Raw genomic sequence first — 20,189 nt, 5'->3', positions numbered from 1 at the left:
CTGACTCTCTCTCAGACACACTGTGACACGCTCTGACTATCTCTGAAACACACTGTGACACTATCTGAGAAACTATGACAAACTGTGACACTCTCTGAGACACACTGGGACCCTCTCTGAGTTTTTAAGATGCACTGTGACATTCTCTTCCAGAAGGTGACACACTGTGACACACTCTGACACTCTATAAGACACACTGTGACACTCTCTGAAATTCTTTGAAACAAACTGTGATACTCTCTGACTGACTGTTACATACTCCGATACACTCTGTGACACGCTGGGACACTCTCTCACAATTTGACATGCACTGTGAAACTCTCTGATCCTATCCAACACTCTCTAGGACACACCTTGACACTCTCTCACTCTCTCTGAGACACACTGAGGCACAGTATGACATACTGTGACACTCTCTGAGACACACTGTGAGACTCTCCGACTCTCTCTAAAACACGCTGCGACACTCTCTGAGTGCTTGTGATATATTGTGACACACTCTGAGACTTTCTGAGACACACTGGGACCCTATCGGACAATTTTAGACGCACTGTGACCCTCTCCGACAGACTGTGACACACTCTGACACACTCTGACACACACTGTGACACTCACTGACATTCTTTGAAACACACTGTGACACTCTCTCAGACACACTGTGACACTCTCTGACTCTCGCTGACATTTTGAGACGCACTATGACACTCTCTGATCCTATCTGACACTCTCAGAGACACACTGTGACACTCTCTGACAGACTGTGCCACACTGTGATACTCGCTGACACTCTCTGACACTTTGAGGCGCACTGTGACACTCTCTGATCCTATCTGACACTCTCTCAGATACACTGTAACACTCTGACTCTCTCTGACACTTTGAGATGCACTGTGACACTCTCTGACTCTCTCTGATACTTTGAGATGCACTGTGACACTCTCTGATCCTATCTGACACTCTCTCAGACACACTGTGACACCGTCTGACTATCTCTGAAACACACTGTGACACTATCTGAGAAACTATGACAAACTGTGACACTCTCTGAGACACACTGGGACCCTCTCTGAGTTTTTGAGATGCACTGTGACACTCTCTTCCAGAAGGTGACACACTGTGACACACTCTGACACTCTATAAGACACACTGTGACACTCTCTGAAATTCTTTGAAACAAACTGTGATACTCGCTGACTGACTGTTACATACTCCGACACACTCTGTGACACGCTGGGAGCCTCTCTGACAATTTGACATGCACTGTGACACTCTCTGATCCTATCCAACACTCTCTGAGTCACACTTTGACACTCTCTGACTCTCGCAGACACTTTGAGACGCACTATGACACTCTGTGATCCTATCTAACACTGTCTGAGACACACTCTGACACTCTCTGAGAGTTTCGGAGACACACTGGGACCTTCTCTGACAATTTGAGACGCACTGTGGCAGTCTCTGACAAACTGTGAGACACCCTGACACTCTCTAAGACACACTGGGACCCTCTCTGACAATTTCAGACGCACTGTAACACTGATCCTATCCGACATTCTCTGAGACACACTGTGACACCCTCTAAAACTCTCTGAAAAGCACTGTGACACTCTCTGACAGACTGTGACACACTGTGACACTCTCTCACAGATAGTGACACTTTCAGATTCTCTCAGAATCTCTGACACATGCTGTGATACAGTCTGTCACTCCTTGAGACACAATGTGACACTCTCTGACAGACTGTGACACACTGAGACACTCTCTGAGAAGCACTGTGACACTCTCTGATCTTATCTGACACTCTCTGACACACACTGTGACACTCTCAGACAGACTGTGACACACTGTGATGCTCTCTGACACTCTCTGGCACTTTGAGACGCACTGTGACACTCTCTGATCCTGTCTGACGCTTTCAGAGACACACTGGGATACAGTCTGACTCTATCTGACACTCTCTGAGGCACAGTATGACGTACTTTGGCACTCTCTGACTCACTCTGACATCTCTGAGACACACTGTGACACTCTCTCAGACAGTAGCCATCACTGAGCCAAATGCTGACACTCTCTGAGACACAGTATGACAACCTGTGACACTCTCTGACTCTCTCTGAGGCGCACTAGACACTCTCTGACAGACTGTGACACACTGAAACACACTCTGACTCTCTCTGACACTCTCTTAGACACACTGTGACACTCTCTGACTCTCGCTGACACTTTGAGATGCACTATGACAGTCTCTAATCCTATCTGACACTCTCTGAGACACACTGTGACACTCTCTGACTCTCTCTGACACTCTCTGAGACACACAGTGACACTCTTTGACACTCTCTGAAACACATGTGACACTCTCTGAAAAACTGACAAACTGTGACACTCTCTGAGACACGCTGGGACACTGTGAGATTTTGAGATGCACTGTGACACCCTCTGACAGAAAGTGACACACTGTGACACACTCTGACTCTCTCTGAAACACACTGTGACACTCTGAGAAACTGTGACAAACAGTGACACTCTCTGAGACTCTCTGAGTCACGCTGGGACACTCTCTGAGATTTTGAGATGCACTGTGATACTCTCTGACAGAAAGTGACACACTGTGACACAATCTGACACTGTATAAGACACACTGTGACACTGTCTGACATTCTTTGAAACACACTGTGACAATCTCTGACAGACTGTGACACACTCTGACACACTCTGCGACACAGCGCGACCCTCTCTGACAATTTGACACACACTGGGAAACTCTTTGATTCTATCCAACACTCACTTAGACACACTTTGACACTCTCTGCCTCTCGCTGACACTTTGAGACGTACTATGACATTCTCTGATCCTATCTGACACTCTGAGACACACTGTGACACTCTCTGACTTTCTCTGACACTTTGAAACGCACTATGACACTCTCTGATCCTATTTGACACTCTCTGAGACACACTGTGACACTCTCTAAAACACGCTGTGACACTCTCTGAGAGTCTCGGAGACACACTGGGACCCTCTCTGACAATTTGAGACACACTGTGACACACTCGGACACACACTGCGACACTCGCTGGCATTCTTTGATACACACTGTGACACGCTCTAACAAACTGTGACACACTCTGACACTCTCTAAGACACACTGGGACCCTCTCTGACAATTTCAGACGCACTGTAACACTCTCTGATTCTATCCGACACTCTCTGAGACACACTGTGACACTCTCTAAAACTCTCTGAAAAGCACTGTGGCACTCTCTGACAGACTGTGACACACTGTGACACACTCTGAGACACAATGTCACACTCTGTGATAGACTGTGACACTCTGACTCTCTCTATGACTCTGTTAGATTCACTGAGACGCACTGTGACACTGTCTGATCTTATCTGACACTCTCTGAGACTCACTGTGACACTCTCTGACTCTCTCTGAAACAAACTGTGACAGTCTCTGAGACACACTGTGACACTCGCTGACTTTCTCTAAAACACAATGTTACCCTCTCTGACAGACTGTGACACACTGTTACACTCTCTGACAGACTGTGACACACTGTGACACTCTCAGAGACAGAATGTGGCACTTTCTGACACTCTCTGTCTCTCTGACACACACTGTGAAACTCTCATATCCTATCGCACACTCTCTGAGGCACACTGTGGCACTCTCTGACAGACTGTGACACACTGTGACACTCTCTGACACTTTCGTAGACACGCTGCGACACTTTTGGACTCTCTCTGACTCTCTGAGACACACTGTGATACTTTCTTCGACAGTTTGTGACACTTTTTGACTCTCTCTGACACTCTCTGAGGCACACTGTGACACTCTATGACCGACTGTGAAACACTGTGACAGTCTCAAAGACAGACTGTGACACACTCTCTCTGACTCACTCTAAAATATACTGTAAACTTCTCTGACAGACTGTGACACACTGTGACACTCTCTGACAAGAGACTGTGACACTCTCTGACTCTATCTGAGGCTCACTGTGACACTCTCTGACAGACTGTGACACACTGAAACACACTCTGACTCTCTGACACTCTCTTAGACACACTGTGACACTCTCTGACTCTCTCTGACACTTTCTTAGACGCACTGTGACACTCTCTGACTCTCGCTGACACTTTGAGATGCACTATGACACGCTATGATCCTATCTGACACTCCCTGAGACACACTGTGACACAATCTGACTCTCTCTGAAACATACTGTTACACTCTCTGAAAGTCTGTGACACACTGTGACACTCTATGAGACTCTCTGAGACATGCTGGAACACTCTGAGATTTTGAGATGCACTGTGACACTTTCTGACAGAAAGTGACACAATGTGACACACTCTGACTCTCTATAAGACATAGTGTGACACTCTCTGACATTCTATGAAACACACTGTGACACTCTCTGACAGACTGTGACACACTCTGACACACTCTGCGACACAGCGGGACCCTCTCTGACAATTTGACATGCACTGGGACACTCTCTGAAACTATCCAACACACTCTGAGACACACTATGACACTCTCTGAAAAGCACTGTGACACTCTCTGACAGACTGTGACAAACTGTGACACTCTCTGAAAGACACTGTGGCACTCTCTGACAGACTGCGACACACTGTGACACTCTCTGAGATACAATGTGACACTCTCTGACAGACTGTGAGAGTGTGAGAGTCTCTGAGACTCTCTTAGACACACTGAGACACACTCTGAGACACACTGTCACAGTCTCTAACAGACTGTGACACACTGTGACACCTTGAGACACACTATGACACTCTCTGATCCTATCTGACACACTCTTAGACACACTGTGACACTCTCTGAGACACACTGTCACACTCTCTGACTATCTCTGAATGGCACTGTGCCACTCTCTGAGACACGCTGTGACACTCGCTGACTCTCTCTGAAACACACTGTGACACTCGCTGAAAGACTGTGACACACTGTGGCACTCTCAGAGACAGACTGTGACACTTTTTCACACTCCCTGTCTCTCTGAGACACACTATGAAGCTCTCTGATCCTATCGGACTCTCTCTGAGACACACTGTGACACTGACAGACTGTGACACACTGTGACACTCTCTGACACTTTCATAGACACACTGTGACACTTTCTGACTCTCGGGAACACATTGTGACATCTCTTAGAGATTTTGTAACACTTTCTCACTCTCTCTGACACTCTCTGACGCACACCGTGACACTCTCTGACAGACTGTGACACACTGTGACACTCTCAAAGACAGACTGTGAGGCTTTCTGACTCTCTCTGACTCACCCTTACATATACTGTAAACTTCTCTGACAGACTGTGACACTCTCTGGGAGAGACTGTGACATTTTCTGACTCTCTCTTACTCTCTGAGACACACGTGATACTCACTGAGACACTCTCTGACAGACTGTGACACTCTCTGACACTCTCTGAGACTCTTACACACACTGTGACACTCTGACTCTCCCTGAGGTACACTGTGACACTCTCTAACAGACTGTGACACACTGAAACACGTTCTGATCCTACCCGCCACACGCTGAGACACAATGTGACACTCTCTGACACTCTCTGAAAAGCACTGTGACACTCTCTGACAGTCTGTGACACACTGTGGCACTCTCTGATTCTCTCTGAAACACACGGTGACCCTCTCTGACAGACTGTGTACACTGTGACATTGTCTGAGACACAATGTGACACTCTCTGACAGACTGTGACACTCTGACTCTCTCTGAGACTCTCTAAGACACACTGAGACACTCTCTGAGACGCACTGTGACACTGTCTGATCTTATCTGACATGCTCTGAGACACACTGTCACACTCTCTGACAGACTGTGACACACTGCGACACTTTATGACGCACTGTGACGCTCTCTGATCCAATCTGACACTCTCTGAGACACACTGTCACAGTATCTGACTCTCTCTGACACTTTGAGATGCACTGAGACACTTTCTGATCCTATCTGACAATCTCTGAGACACACTGTGACACTCACCGACCCGTTCTGACACTCTCTGAGAAAGACTGTGAGACTCACTGACATTCTCTAACACTCTCTGTTACACACTGTGACAATCTCTGACACTCTCTGAGACACACTGTGATACAGTCTGACTCTCTCTGGCACTCTCTGAGGTACAGTATGACATACTGTGACACTCTCTCACAGACTGTGACTCTCTCTGAGCCAAATTCTGACACTCTCTGAGACACAGTATGACACACCGTGACACGTTCTGATACACTCTGAAATACAATGTAACATTCTCTGACAGACTGTCACAATGTGATACTCTCTGAGACAAACTGTGACACTTTCTGACTCACTGAAACACACTGTCATCCTCTCTTAGACGCACTGCGACACTCTCTGAGGCACACTGTGGCCCTCTCTGACAGACTGTGACACACTGAGACACTCTCAAGACAGATCGTGACACTTTCTGTCTCTCTCTCTCTGACTCTCTGAGACACACTGTGACACTCACTGAGACACAATCTGACACTCTCTGACTCTCTCTGAAACTCTCTCACACACTGTGACACTCTCAGACTCTCTCTGACACTCTCTCAGACACTGTGACACTCTCTGTCTCTCTCTGACACTTTCAAAGCGCTGTGACATGCTCTGATCCTATCTGACGCCCTGGGACACACTGTGACACTCGCTGACACTCTCTGAAACACACTGTGACACTCGCTGACAGACTGTGACACTTTCTGACTCTCCCTGAATCTCTGAGACACACTGTGACACTCTCAGACTCTCTCTAAAACTCTCTGTGACACTCTCTGACACATGCTGAGTCACACTGTGACACACTCTGGCACTTTCTCCAACATACTGTGACACTCTCTGATCCTATCTGACACTCTCTGAGACAGACTGTGACACTTTCTGGCTCTCTCTGACTCACTGAGACACACTGTGACACTCTCTGAGACACACTGTGACACTCTCTGACTCTCTCTGAGGCGCACTGTTACACTCTCTGACAGACTGCGACGCACTGAAACACTCTCTGAGAAACTGTGACAGACTGTGACACTCTCTGACACACACTGTGACACTCTCTGACATTCTCTGAAACACACTGTGACACTCTCTGAGACAGACTGTGACATTTTCTGACTCTCCCTGACTCTCCGAGACACACTGTGACACTCACTGAGACACACCGTGACACTCTCTGTCTCTCTGAGGCACACTGTGACACTCCCTGACAGACTGTGACACACTGAAACACTATCTGACTCTCTCTGGCACTCTGAGATACACTGTGACCATCTCTGACTGTCTCTGAAACACAGTGTTACACTCTCTAAGAGAATGGGACACACTGTGCCTCTCTCGGAGACACACTGTGACACTGTCTCACTCTCTCTGAGACACACTGAGGCACAGTATGACATACTGTGACACTCTCTGAGACACACTGTGAGACTCTCTGACTCTCTCTGAAACACACTGCGACACTCTCTGAGAGACTGTGATACATTGTGACACACTCTGAGACTCTCTGATACACACTTTGACCCTATCTGACAATTTTAGACGCACTGTGACCCTCTCTGACAGACTGTGACACACTCTGACACACTCTGACACACACTGTGACACTCACTGACATTCATTGAAACACACTGTGACACTCTCTGACCAACTGTGACACACTCTGACACTATCTGCGGCACACCAGGACCCTCTCTGACAATTTGAGATGCGCTGTGACACTGTCTGAAACTCTCTGAAAAGCACTGTGACATTCTCTGACAGACTGTGACACACTGTGACACTCTCTAAGACACTGTGGCACTTTCTGACACTCGCAGAGACATCCTGTATCCCTCTCTAAGACACTGTGATAATCTCTGACGCTCTCTGAGACATACTGCGACACTCTCTAACAGACTGTGACACACTGTGACACTCCATGACACTCTCTGACACTCCCCGAGACACACTGTGATACTCTCTGAGACACACTGTTACACTGTCTGACCCTCTTTGACACTCTCTGTAACACACTGTGACACTCTCTGACTCTCTCTGACACTCTGAGTCCCACTGTGACACTCTCTGACATTGTCTGGGACATACTCTGATACACTTTGACGCGCTCTGACTGTCTTTGAGACACACTGTGATATTCTCTGACACACTGCGACACTCTCTGACACACTATGACATTGCCTGCCTCTCTCTGATACACTGTGACACTCTCTGAGACACAATGGGACACCCTGAGACCCTCTCTAAGATACACCCTGAGACACACAATGACACTCTGACTCACTGTGACTCTCTCTGAGACACATTGTGACACCCTCTGACTCTCTGAACACACTGTGCCTGTAATAGAAAATTATCCATTTACTGTGAAATTAATTATCCATTTACTGTAAAGTTTAAAGAGAATGCTTTGTTTAAATCAATGCTGTGCTGAGCTTCATAAACGATGCTTTGATGAAGGGTTGCAGTTAGCTTATCTCTGTTTGATTTCTGTAAGCATTCAACTCGACCTTGTGATAGTCGAACTCAGCGAAAGCTGAATAACTATTATGTCTAGCACCAGGGCATGAGAGGATAACAACTTGAGTTTCTCCAGTCTCTGCCCTTGAGAGTGTGATAAGGAAAGCTATAAGGCAGGTGTCTGTGTAAATGTTTGTGGTTTGGGTACTTAATGCATTGAGGCATCTGACTTAGTGTAGTGGGTCAATCTTGTAAAAGTTTTGATAAAGACCTTTGCTTTGCTCTTGCTCATTATTGAGTCAAGTCAATTTAATTTCCATGACAGTAAACTTGGGGGCTCATCCCGGGACTCCGCGACTGGATGAGATTCTGAAGATTCCCAGGAAGTGCAGGTGCGAGCGCCTTGAAGGCATCTCGAGCGCTGAATTGACCCTTTTGCGTGAGAGGACTGGGAATCTGTAGATTGCCCTAGCGCCGGGGTTTCAAATCAATTAAGTTTGGGTAATAGTCGTGGTTTATATAATCCTACATAGAGAGTCATTTTCGGAGAATAAATACAACAGGAAAAGGGTTCAGTGAACTCTTGCGTGGTATTAGAGTAAAACCCCAAGGGAAGGGGATTGCTGTCTGAAGAGTGTTTCGGAGACAGCAAGGTTAAGGCTGGTTTTAGACTTGGAACCACCACTGGCTGAGTTGGACTCGCCTAAGACGTACCAGGTACGTGGTTTCTTGGTTTACAAAAACCAAGGCCTTGAGGCGGACGCACCCAATGTGAGAGGGGACCTCCGGAGGTAAAAGCAAGTCAAAAGGGAATAGATAACTGTACCATGAGAGCGAGAGACAGAGAGAGAGAGAGAGAGAGAGAGAGCTGAACAATTTTCCAGTTACACTAAAAATGGGTTCTGGCAAGAGCAAACAAAGGGAGAGTCCACACAAAATTTGGAATGGCCAACCAAAAATACAATACATGCTAAATAAGTACCGCCCAGAATGTGTAAAGCAGTTAGAATTGTGGATTAAGGAATGTGGTTTTCCGGAGGGAGGGAGTTTTAGTAAAAGACAGCTGGAAATATTAAGGTTCAGGTAGGAGGTGAGAGAGAAGGAGAAAAGGGATGGAAAGATAGAACCTATGAATTGGAGTGCTTCTTGTATGTGGAAGTCTGAGGCTGATATCAGAGAAAGGAAATCTCAAGGAAAGGATAGATCAAATACACGTACAAACACCAGTGCACATGTGGGAAACAACCTAACGAAGCTGTCCAGTGTCTTAAATCTGTTTCAGACCCTGACCTTGATGACTGCCCTCCGAGACCTGCAGCCCCCCTACGGGATCTGCCTGGTGAAAGTTCCACATCAGCGACCACCACCTCAGGGCCTGCTAGATCACCGATAGCACACCATACCCACAACAGACCGAAGGAAGAAGGCCAAAAGAAGGACGACCACTCCAAGGTGGAAAGGCATCCAAGGCCTGTCCGTGATCACCCCCCGACAGATGATGAGTCACACGGTGAAGGTACTGGCATACGGTCATCTAACCAGGTCGTTCTGCAAGACCCAATGGTTGAAGTTGCAGGTCCAGAAGGGCGCCCAGTGTTGGCCCACCAGCCACGGACCAGGAAGGATCTGGAAAGTGCCTGTGGGCAGTTACCTGACTCACGCGAGGTTGGAGCTAATAAGAAGTGACAAAGTTCTGTACTGAGTTCCGTCCCACATCACAAGAGACGAGACGTCTCCTGGGATGAAAACTAGGTGCCAATGTCACCAAACACAAGTATACCTGGCCAGCTGCAAACGTCCATGCCAGAGCAGCCAACCCGGAAGTGGAAGAGAAGGAAGACTTTAATGCTTTTGTTGCAGCGCTAGGAACCGCCTGTAGGGAGGCATTCCCAGTGCGAATGGACATGACCAAAACAGCAACGTGAAAACAATGGGAACGTGAGAGAGTGTCCCAGTACCTTAAGCACCTCACTGAAGTCCATAACACCCATAGTGCACAGAGACGACATGAGGACATGACGACGGCAGAAATCACACTGTATGAGGCACACCTGAGGAACAACTTCATCAATGGAAAGAAGGAAGAAATAGTGAAAAAGGTAAAAGACCTGGGACACGGGAAAGCTGAATTTGACAGAACAACATGCAATACATGCTGAAATATTGCTTACCCAAGAGAAGGATAATCAGAAACTAAAGATGGAACAGCAAACACATAAAGCTCAGCTTACTCTGATGCAAATGGTCACCCAGCTGTTGGAGGGAGGTGCTGCAGGAAGAAAGAGAGGCAGAGGGGGAGGTTGCGGAAGAGGAAGAGGTCGCAAAAGAGGCACTTATGGAGGGAGATCTGGCAGGTGCTTTGTTTTAAGAGCAGTGGACCACTGGGTGAGACAGTGCCCACACAGACAGCCTCACTCGGCCCTCGAGGTGGAAAAGCAGGATGACTGACAGGGGAAGGCTGAGGTGGAGGTGGGCAGCCCACAAGGTACAGGTAAGCCTCTTACCTTTATGCTTGGCAACGAAGAATCGCTTATGCTAATCTCTTCGACTAACCTTTCGCGCACTGAGACATATCTCACCTCAGTGTTCAGCACTGAGATTGTAAAGTGTGGATGGTATGTCCAATATCACAATGATGCTTATTAATCGATGCCCACCTCTATGTTATATGTGGAAGGTACATCAGTTACCTTTTTGGTAGATACAGGGGCAACATACTCAGTCCTTACATTAAGCCCGTTTAGACAATCGACACGAATAAAGATGAGTGAAAGGTTCCTGAACACAATGGGTGCATCAGGAGTCATGGGGAGAGATTTTCTGCACCTGTACTTATCAAAACTAGGATAAGGGAAACATTCCAATTCACCTTCTTGTTATCGGAATTTTGTTTTTTAAATTTGATGGGCCGGGATCTCATACGGAGACTGGGGTTGGATTTGGTCAGTACTCCGACGGGCTTGCAGATAATTCAAAGAAACAATTTACCAGTGCAGGCTGTAAAGTATGACCTACGACCCCTAATGTATGTCTATGAGTGGCTATTAATCCAGAGAGCGAGAAGTTCAGTGAGCAATTCACTCGCCCTGGAAGCAAGTAACTATGTTAATCCTACTAACACCGATTTACTTGCTGGAGACATGCTGCACTGCACAGCACATATACATCACGTTGGCCCTGACGAACCATATGAGGAGGATTGGTTCAGGAGATTGGTTAAACCAGATCAGTTGTTATTGTGTGAATTTTATTGGAGTGATCACAGATGTGCAGTCAGTGTGAACGTATCTAAAGTATCTGTAACAGCAAGTAGACCCTATTTTGTTGATGTGGAAGGTTCTGCTCTCACGTGTCACTGGTGAAGGCGTCTAGTGACAGGTGGTAGGATTTAGGAGCATGGGTGCGAAAGGCACAAAGAATGAAAGGTTGGGTCTTCAGGGACGATGTGGGTATCTGATTAAATGTAGATATGCGGACATATAAGAAAAAATTACATTGGCTAACTCAGGCAGATAGGACAGTTCAGGTAATGCCCGCTAGCCCTGAGAAGCCTCGAGGGATAGCCTGGCCTTTCATGAAGATAAAAGTCTCAAATCCAAGATTAAAAATGGTCCCTACTGAGTTGTGGACAAAGGGCAAACATGATATGGGGCTCATATGGGGCTGTGAACCCATAAGGATAACCCCGAAGTCTGAGTATCGTCCTTGCAGAGCACAATACCTGTTAAAACCCGAAGCCATGGAAGGAATTACTGCAGTCTTTGAATCCCACCTAAAGGCTGGAGTGATAATCCCCTGTGAAAACTCACCAGTGAGAACCCCCATTTATCCGTTCAAAAAGACAAACATTCCCGGTGAACCGGAGGAATGGAGATTTGTTCAAGACCTGCTGTCAATGACGCTGTTGTTCCTCGTGCCTCAAATGTTCCCAATCCCTATACTATATTGGCTCAAATTCCACAGGACAGGAAATGGTTCTCTGTTGTGGATAGTTAATTCTGGTTCACTTTTTCATTTAAAAGGAAATCATATACCTTCACGCGAGGTTACTGTGAGTCCCCCACCATATATAATGGGGCTCTATGCAGGAGTCTGGAGACTCTTGTTCAAACCCTGTGGTCAGTGCTGCTGCAGTATGTAGATGATTGCTTGACTGCGGCACCAACAAAGGAACAATGTGGAAGGAGACCCTTCCGTTGCTCTGCCATCGAGCGGGGGAAGGGCACAAATCCAATATCGCAAGGCTACAATTTGTGCAACAACAGGTGAGGTTCTTAGGTCACCTAATATCTGAATAAGGGAAGGCTATTGGTCAACAAAGAGTTCAAACAATCCAGCAAATTCCAAAGCCTCACACGAAGAGTCAATTGCTCTCCTTTTTGGGTATGTGCTCCTACTGTAGGATGTTTAACGCACATTACGCAACCCTTGAGGCTCCCTAAGTGACATAGCCCATGGAAAAGGGTTGCAGAACCAGAGTCCATTACAGTGGACCCAGAGACCAAGAGTGTCTTTGCTGAATTAAGAAGGGGCGCTCCAAACTATACCCACACTGGGGATTCTGAATCCAAACCAGCCTTTTGTACAAACGGTAAATGATTAGAGTGGCTGCGTGACATCTGTGCTGTTCCAGGATCATTGGGGAAGATTGAGGCCGGGAGCATATTTTTCAGCTAAACTTGACCCTGTAGCAGCAGGATTCCCTCAATGCCTGTGAGCTGTGGCTGCAGCTGAAAAGGCTGTTGTAGCATCCAGGGATATAGTCGGCGATGGTGAATTAACCCTCCTGGTCCCACATGCAGGATCCTGACTGCTTTCCGAACAAACGACCGCACACATGTCAGCAGCACGTTGGCTCCGATACAATACTGTGTTATTGGAGACGCCTAACATTATAATAAAGCGATGTAACGCCCTTAACCCTGCTAGCCTTCTCCCCACAGAAGGAGACAGAGACCCACACGATTGTGTTGCTGTAACGAATGAAATTTGCAGTCCCAGACCAGATTTGCAGGATTGACCATGTCAGAATCCAGACATGGAGTTTTTTTGTAGATGGGTCAGCATTCAGGAGCAAGGGGACAGGCCGGAATTGTGTTGGGTATGATGCAGTGACTATCTACAAGGTAGTCAAAGTGGGATCACTCCCTTCTCATCTGTCAGCGCCAGCAGCGGAGCTGATTGCCTTGACTGAGGCCTGTAAGTTGGCTGAGGGAAGGACAGTGAATATTTACACCGATAGCAGATATGTCTTTGGGGTTGTACATGATTTTGGAACCCTGTGGAAACACAGGGTCTTCTTGACCTCCACCGGAAAGCCCAGCACACCCACCTCAACCTGATCTCCGACCTCCTGGAAGCAGTCCTGTTGTCGAAATCAATCGTTGTGTGTAAGTGTGAAGCTCACACAAAAAATAATGATCTTATTTCCCAAGACAATTCGAGGGCAGACTCAGCAGCAAGAACGGCAGCCCAGCAGCCGCCAACTGAGCAGATTGACATTGATTATGATAAAACTTTGTACTCCAACAGGAGATGTACTGGAGTTACAGTCACAGGCCACACCAGAAGAAAATCGTGAGTGGACGAAAGCAGGATGCAGTGTGAGGGAAGGAGTATGGTGTGGTCCCAATGGGAAACCCTGTCTACCACCATCATTATTTCCATTCTATACCAAACTGACACACGGTAAGGACCATGTGTCCAAAGGGTGGGCGTACCACAGTATTTTAGCACACTGGTACACGAAGGGATTTACTCATTAATCCCAGAAATATTGTTTTATCGGTGTCACTAATAATATGGGAAGGGGAATACAGATAAGTCATGCAGCACACCCCCAACCCCAAAATCCTTTAGTACATTTACAGATGGATTTTATTGAACTAACGCCCAGCGAAGGGAAAAGGTATTGTCTAGTAATAGTTGATATGTTTTCTAAATGGGTGGAAGCGTTCCCCACGTCTAACCAGGATGCCAGTGCAGTAGCCAAGGCTTTGCTAACTGAGATAATTCCGAGATGGGACATCCCTGAAAGGATCAATAGTGAAAATGGGACACCATTTGCCAATAATGCCTTACAGCAGATCAGTGATTATTTGGGTAAAATATATGAGACAACCCTGTGCCTACCACCCAGTGAGTAGTGGGGCAGTGGAAAGTGAAAATGCTCCCCTAAAAAATAAATTGACAAAAATGTTGTGAGGAACTAAGGGTGACATGGACAAAGGCACTTCCGATTGTGTTAGTGTATATGAGATCGAGGAGGAGAGGAAGAGTTAATCCTAGCCTGTTTGAGATTTTGATTGGTAGACCGCCCAACACAGGAATGGGCCCAAGACCTAAGGTAACACAGATAACAGGCTGCTGTGAGGATGAGATGTTGTGTTACTGTATAAAACTCTCTTGCACTTTTGTCTCAAATACAGAATCAAGTGAAAGCAGAACTACCCCAACCAGCAGGAGGGAAGCTGCATGATCTAGAACCTGGAAACTGCATCGTGATGAAAGACTTCAGGAGGAACAACTGGAAGGCGAAGAGGTAGCTTGGACCGTTTCAAGTGCTCCTCACAACACAGACAGCAGTTAAGATCGCAGAAAGCCAAGTTGATACACTCCAGCCATTACAAGCGTGTAGCTGGGCCCGAGGAGATATCGGACGGCACCAGAACCAATTAAGTGCAAGTAGTGATTAGAACCCTCATACGGTTATGGGGCTGCCGCAACTCACACATGGGCAATGTACAGGGCACACCAGAGCATGTGAAGATACCACCAAAAAGCTGTGTTTCGGGTTGGTGGTGTCTGAGGAAAGGCCTGGCGTTTCCTAAACTTTTTTTGATATATAGCTATTACAGCTCTGTATTTCTTTGTAGTTGTTGCTGTAGTTGGGCTTGATGTCATAAAATGACAAAAAGGGGGAAAATGAAATGGGAAATTATCCATTTGCTGTGAAATTAATTATCCATTTGCTGCGAAATTTAAAGAGAATGCTTTTCTTTAATTCAATGCTGTGCTGATCTTTGTAAACAATGCTTTGATGAAGGGTTGCCGCCAGCTTAACTCTGTGTGAATTCTGTATACATTCAACTTGACCTTGCGATAGTCAAACTCAGCAAAGGCTGAAGAACCATTATGTCTGAAAGACCAGGAAATTGTCCTTGAGAGTGTGATAAGGAACACTATATGGCAAGCATCTGTACAATGTTTCAGTGCTCTTTGCATTAAGGCATCTGGCGGAGCGTAGTGAGTCAATCCTGCAGGATGCAAAATAAATACCTTTCTTTGCTCCTGCTAATAGTTGAGTAGATTTAATTTCCATGACAATGACCCTTGATTGTATTTTAGTTGAGAAAATCTACAGCACCATCTTCATTGATCTTCTCTGATACTAGCTTAATAAACTGTCCTTTCTTGTCGATCCATGTGTTTTCCATTTGCGTCGCTATTCTATTTGCTTCTTGTAAATCCAATGTATCTGAGGAACAAATTATTCTCCCCAAATGGTGGACTCTAGAAGTCTCCTCAATATTTTAATTATATTATATTGGCTGTTCTTTATTACAGGGTTTGTCTCTTCTTTTATGAAAAGAGAAGGTAATTGAAAACTCTTCAGTCCTCTGACAACACTTCCATATCTATGGAGCATTAAATAGTTAAAACCAATCACTTTGCTGTTGTGTCCATTCCTCAGAAATACTCAGACATCCCATCCAGACTGAGCAAATGTATTAATTTACCATGTTATAAAACAAATTGGTTTGAATGGGGTTAAGTGAACCTGCTCGTTCAGTGATTGTAGTTAATGTCAGTCTCCATGCATCAAATTATTTCACTAAAATGTTTACTTCCTATTAATAAGGGGGTGTTAAAATATTATCACATAGTATCAGTAGGAACTTCACTTGCAGCACGACCCAGGAACAACAGCTCAAGAGTGAGGGAGAGCAGAGATCAAAATCTGAGAACAATGCACGAGAATGTCCCAACAATGGGCCAGAATATGACAACAATAGACTGGAATGTTCCAATACTGACCAGGGGTTTACATTTGGGTCTTCACAATCTTCCTCAAGATTGGGTGGATCTTAAGTGTGCTTTGGCTGATTCAAGCTGATTTCTATCCTCTCCTCACTATTATTCCTGGTAAGTCTTTCTATCTGACTATGAATTCAATAATCTTTGTTGAACTAACTTACTGTCCTCATAATTTAAATACTGAAAAAAAGGAAGCTGTTGCCATGACTTCTGTTCACAAACTCCATTCCTAACCAAACAATTTTAATGCCAATATCTGAAGTGGAATCAAACTGCGTATAACTCCAACATGTACTTCGGCTCTAAGCTGATATCTATTTCCACATTCTTTCCAGCACCAATCCTGTTCACCATCAACTCCGCAATATCTCAGGTCTACCATTTTGTTTCAGTCTACCTGCTGAATAAACCATCAGCTGCACCTTTGTTATATCCAGATTCAACAGTTCCTATTCTCTTCCGCCACAAATAATTTTACCAGAAATGGTTCTGTTCGTCGAGTTGGGAATTTGTGATACAGACGTTTCATCCCCTGTCTAGGTGACATCCTCAGTGCTTGGGAGTCTCCTGTGAAACACTTCTGTGATCTTTCCTCCGCCATTTGTAGTGATTTGAATCTGCTGCTTCCGGTTGTCAGTTCCAGCTGTCCGTTGCAATGGCCGGTATATTGGGTCCAGGTCGATGTGCTTATTGATTGAATCTGTGGATGCGTGCCATGCCTCTAGGAATTCCTTGTCTGTTCTCTTTTTGGCTTGTCCTATAATAGTAGTTATACTGACAACCGCAAGCGGCAGATTCAAACCACTACAAATGCCAGAGGAAAGATCACAGAAGCGCATCATAGGAGGCTCCCAAGCACTGAGGATGTCACCTAGACAAGGGATGAAACGTCTGCAACACAAATTCCCAGCTCGGCGAACAGAACCACAGCAACGAGCACCCGAGCTACAAATCTTCTCACAAACTTTGAACAGAAATATTGAGTGTTCTCCCTGAAAGGTGCTGACTTCAGGAGAGTCAGTGGGATTGTGATAATATCACTACACTTGCAATCAGAGCCCCAGGCTATTACTGTGGATAATCAGAGCCTTTTTTCCAGGATACTAATCTCAATTACAAGAGGACATAGTTTTAAGGTAAGAAGGGAAACTTTAAAGGAGATGTGAGACAGCTTTTTTACACCGATGGTGATAAGTACCTGAAATGTGCTTCTGAAAGGTAATGGTGGAGGTGGATACAATAGCAATTTCTTGAATAGGTAGGGAATCAAGGGATATGGACCATGAAAAGATAAAAGGATTTTCATTTGGAAAGGCATCAAGTGTGAGCACAGTCTTGGTGGGCTGAAGGGCCTGTTGCTGTGCTGTACTATTCTTTATTCATTACTCTCTGTTTCCTCGATAGTTTAGATTAGATTAGATTACTTACAGTGTGGAAACAGGCCCTTCGGCCCAACAAGTCCACACCGACCCATTCCCCTACATTTACCCCTTCATCTGTTTGAGGTTTGGTAGTTCTTTAGAGACGCGCAACAACTGCCAATTTCCAAGCACCGTCTGACAACTCATCTGCTTTATCTTCAATTACAATGTCTTCACCTTTGACAACAGGTTCTTCATCCAGACACACGGTTCAACCACGGGGACCAAATTTGCACCCCAATATGCCAACATCTTTAGGCTCATGTCTGAACAAGACTTCTTCTTTACGCAGGTCCGCCAACCAACACTATACACCAGGTACATCAATGACATTTTCTTCCTCTGGACCCATGGCGAGGAGTCACTGATAAAACTACACAGTGATATCAACAAGATTTATCCCACCTTCACACTCACAATGGACTACTCTCTACTGTCTCGTTTTGGACACAAGTATCTCCATCAAGGATGCGCACCTCACTCTACCGCAAACCCACAGATAACCTCACAATGCTACACTTCTCCAGCTTCCACCCAAAACATATTAAAACAGCCAACCCCTCTGGACAAGCCCTATGCATGCACAGAATCTGGTCAGATGAGGAGGAGTTGTTTAAAAGAGTTAACTCATCTTCTTGGTACACTGTGCAGTACGTTCTAAGTGCTGAATACAAGTTCCTATGCAACTCTTTAGAGGGGCTGAATGGTTGATTCCAGTGCCTCAGTAATAGCCTTGAGAAATTCTGTCAGAGACGTGTTGTGTGATATTACACGGGAGGTATGAGCTCCAGTTGGCCATTCGGTCTCTGCTACACCATTCAGGTAGATCAGAGCTGATCTGACTTTGGCTGAACTCCCTGTCCATCTCTATTCCCAATAACCACAGGCTCCCTTTACTATCAAGGAGCTACTGAGCTCAGCGTTGAATATCTTCACTGCTCCCTGCAGATGAGAATGCCACAGCTAGCACATCCCTCAGGACAAAGGAGCATCCTCATCTCAATCTGAAATGGGAGCACCCTTACATTTAAAGTGATTGCCCTTGCACCAAATCACCTCCTATTTGTGAAATGATGCACAACAAATCAGAACAGACGTCGACCATTCAACCCTCTCAAACCTGGCCCACATAAGCACTGGCTGTTCAGTTGATCAAATATGTATCAAGTTCAGCCTTCAATGCTCTCTGGGCAACACATTATCAGCTACATCCTTATCTCAGTCTGAAATGGAAGAGGCTACATTTTAAAACATTCTACAGTTCCCCTAGTTCGACACACCCGCACGTGGGGAGCCATCCTCTCAGCATCCAGCCTGTGAAGTCCTCTCAGGGTCAGTTATGTCTCAATATGATCATGTCTGTTTCTGCTGAACTTCAAAGGGTATACATCCAAACTGCGCATGGGATGAACACGTCATCCCAGGAATCAACCGCGTGAGCTGTGTCCATACACTTTCTCATGTAATTAAATTGTTTCTGAGGCAAGGAGATAAAAACAGTCTCATACAGTCTTCCAGCTGCGATCTCAGTAAAACTGGGAACAGCTACAGCAACGCTTCCTTCATGGGTGACTCCTTGCAAGAAACACTAAAATTGTGACAAGAGCTAGAGGGCACTTGTTGTTTTCTCTGAAATTAGGCAACTTTGATTGGCTAAAGAGATGAAGAGATTTTTCTCCTTTTCTCAATGTGCAGTGAGGCATAAAATTACAGAATAGCATCCTTACAGTGCACAAGATGCCATGTTGCCCCTCAATTCTGCACTGACCTCAGGCCCAGCACCCCATCCTATCCCTGCATTTCCCAAAGCTAATCCAATGAATCTGCACAATCCTGGTCACTCTAGGACAAATGCACCATGGTCAATCATCTGACCTGCACATTTTCGGACTGGAGTACTGAGTAGAAACCCATGCAGACACAGGGAGAATGTGCAAACTCCACACAGACTGTTGACCCAGACTGGAATCAAGCCCCTGTCCCTGGCACTGTGAGGCAGCTGTACTAACCATTAAGGTACTGTAACCTTACTTCCAAATTAATGTATTATTTGTTTGCTTGCCTTCCTCACAGTTAATGTCGTGATGGTCTTCATGCTGCTTGATAAAGAATGTGGATTGTCTCGATGTGATACCCGTTGCCTGGTGGCCATGGTAGTTGCATGTCTACTAGTCGTTATTCTCAACCTGATACTGAGACACATTCTGATTGTTTA

This window comes from Chiloscyllium punctatum, chromosome 18 (assembly GCF_047496795.1).
Source record: "Chiloscyllium punctatum isolate Juve2018m chromosome 18, sChiPun1.3, whole genome shotgun sequence".
Taxonomy (NCBI): Eukaryota; Metazoa; Chordata; class Chondrichthyes; order Orectolobiformes; family Hemiscylliidae; genus Chiloscyllium; species Chiloscyllium punctatum.
Note: the sequence above shows the minus strand (reverse complement) of the source record.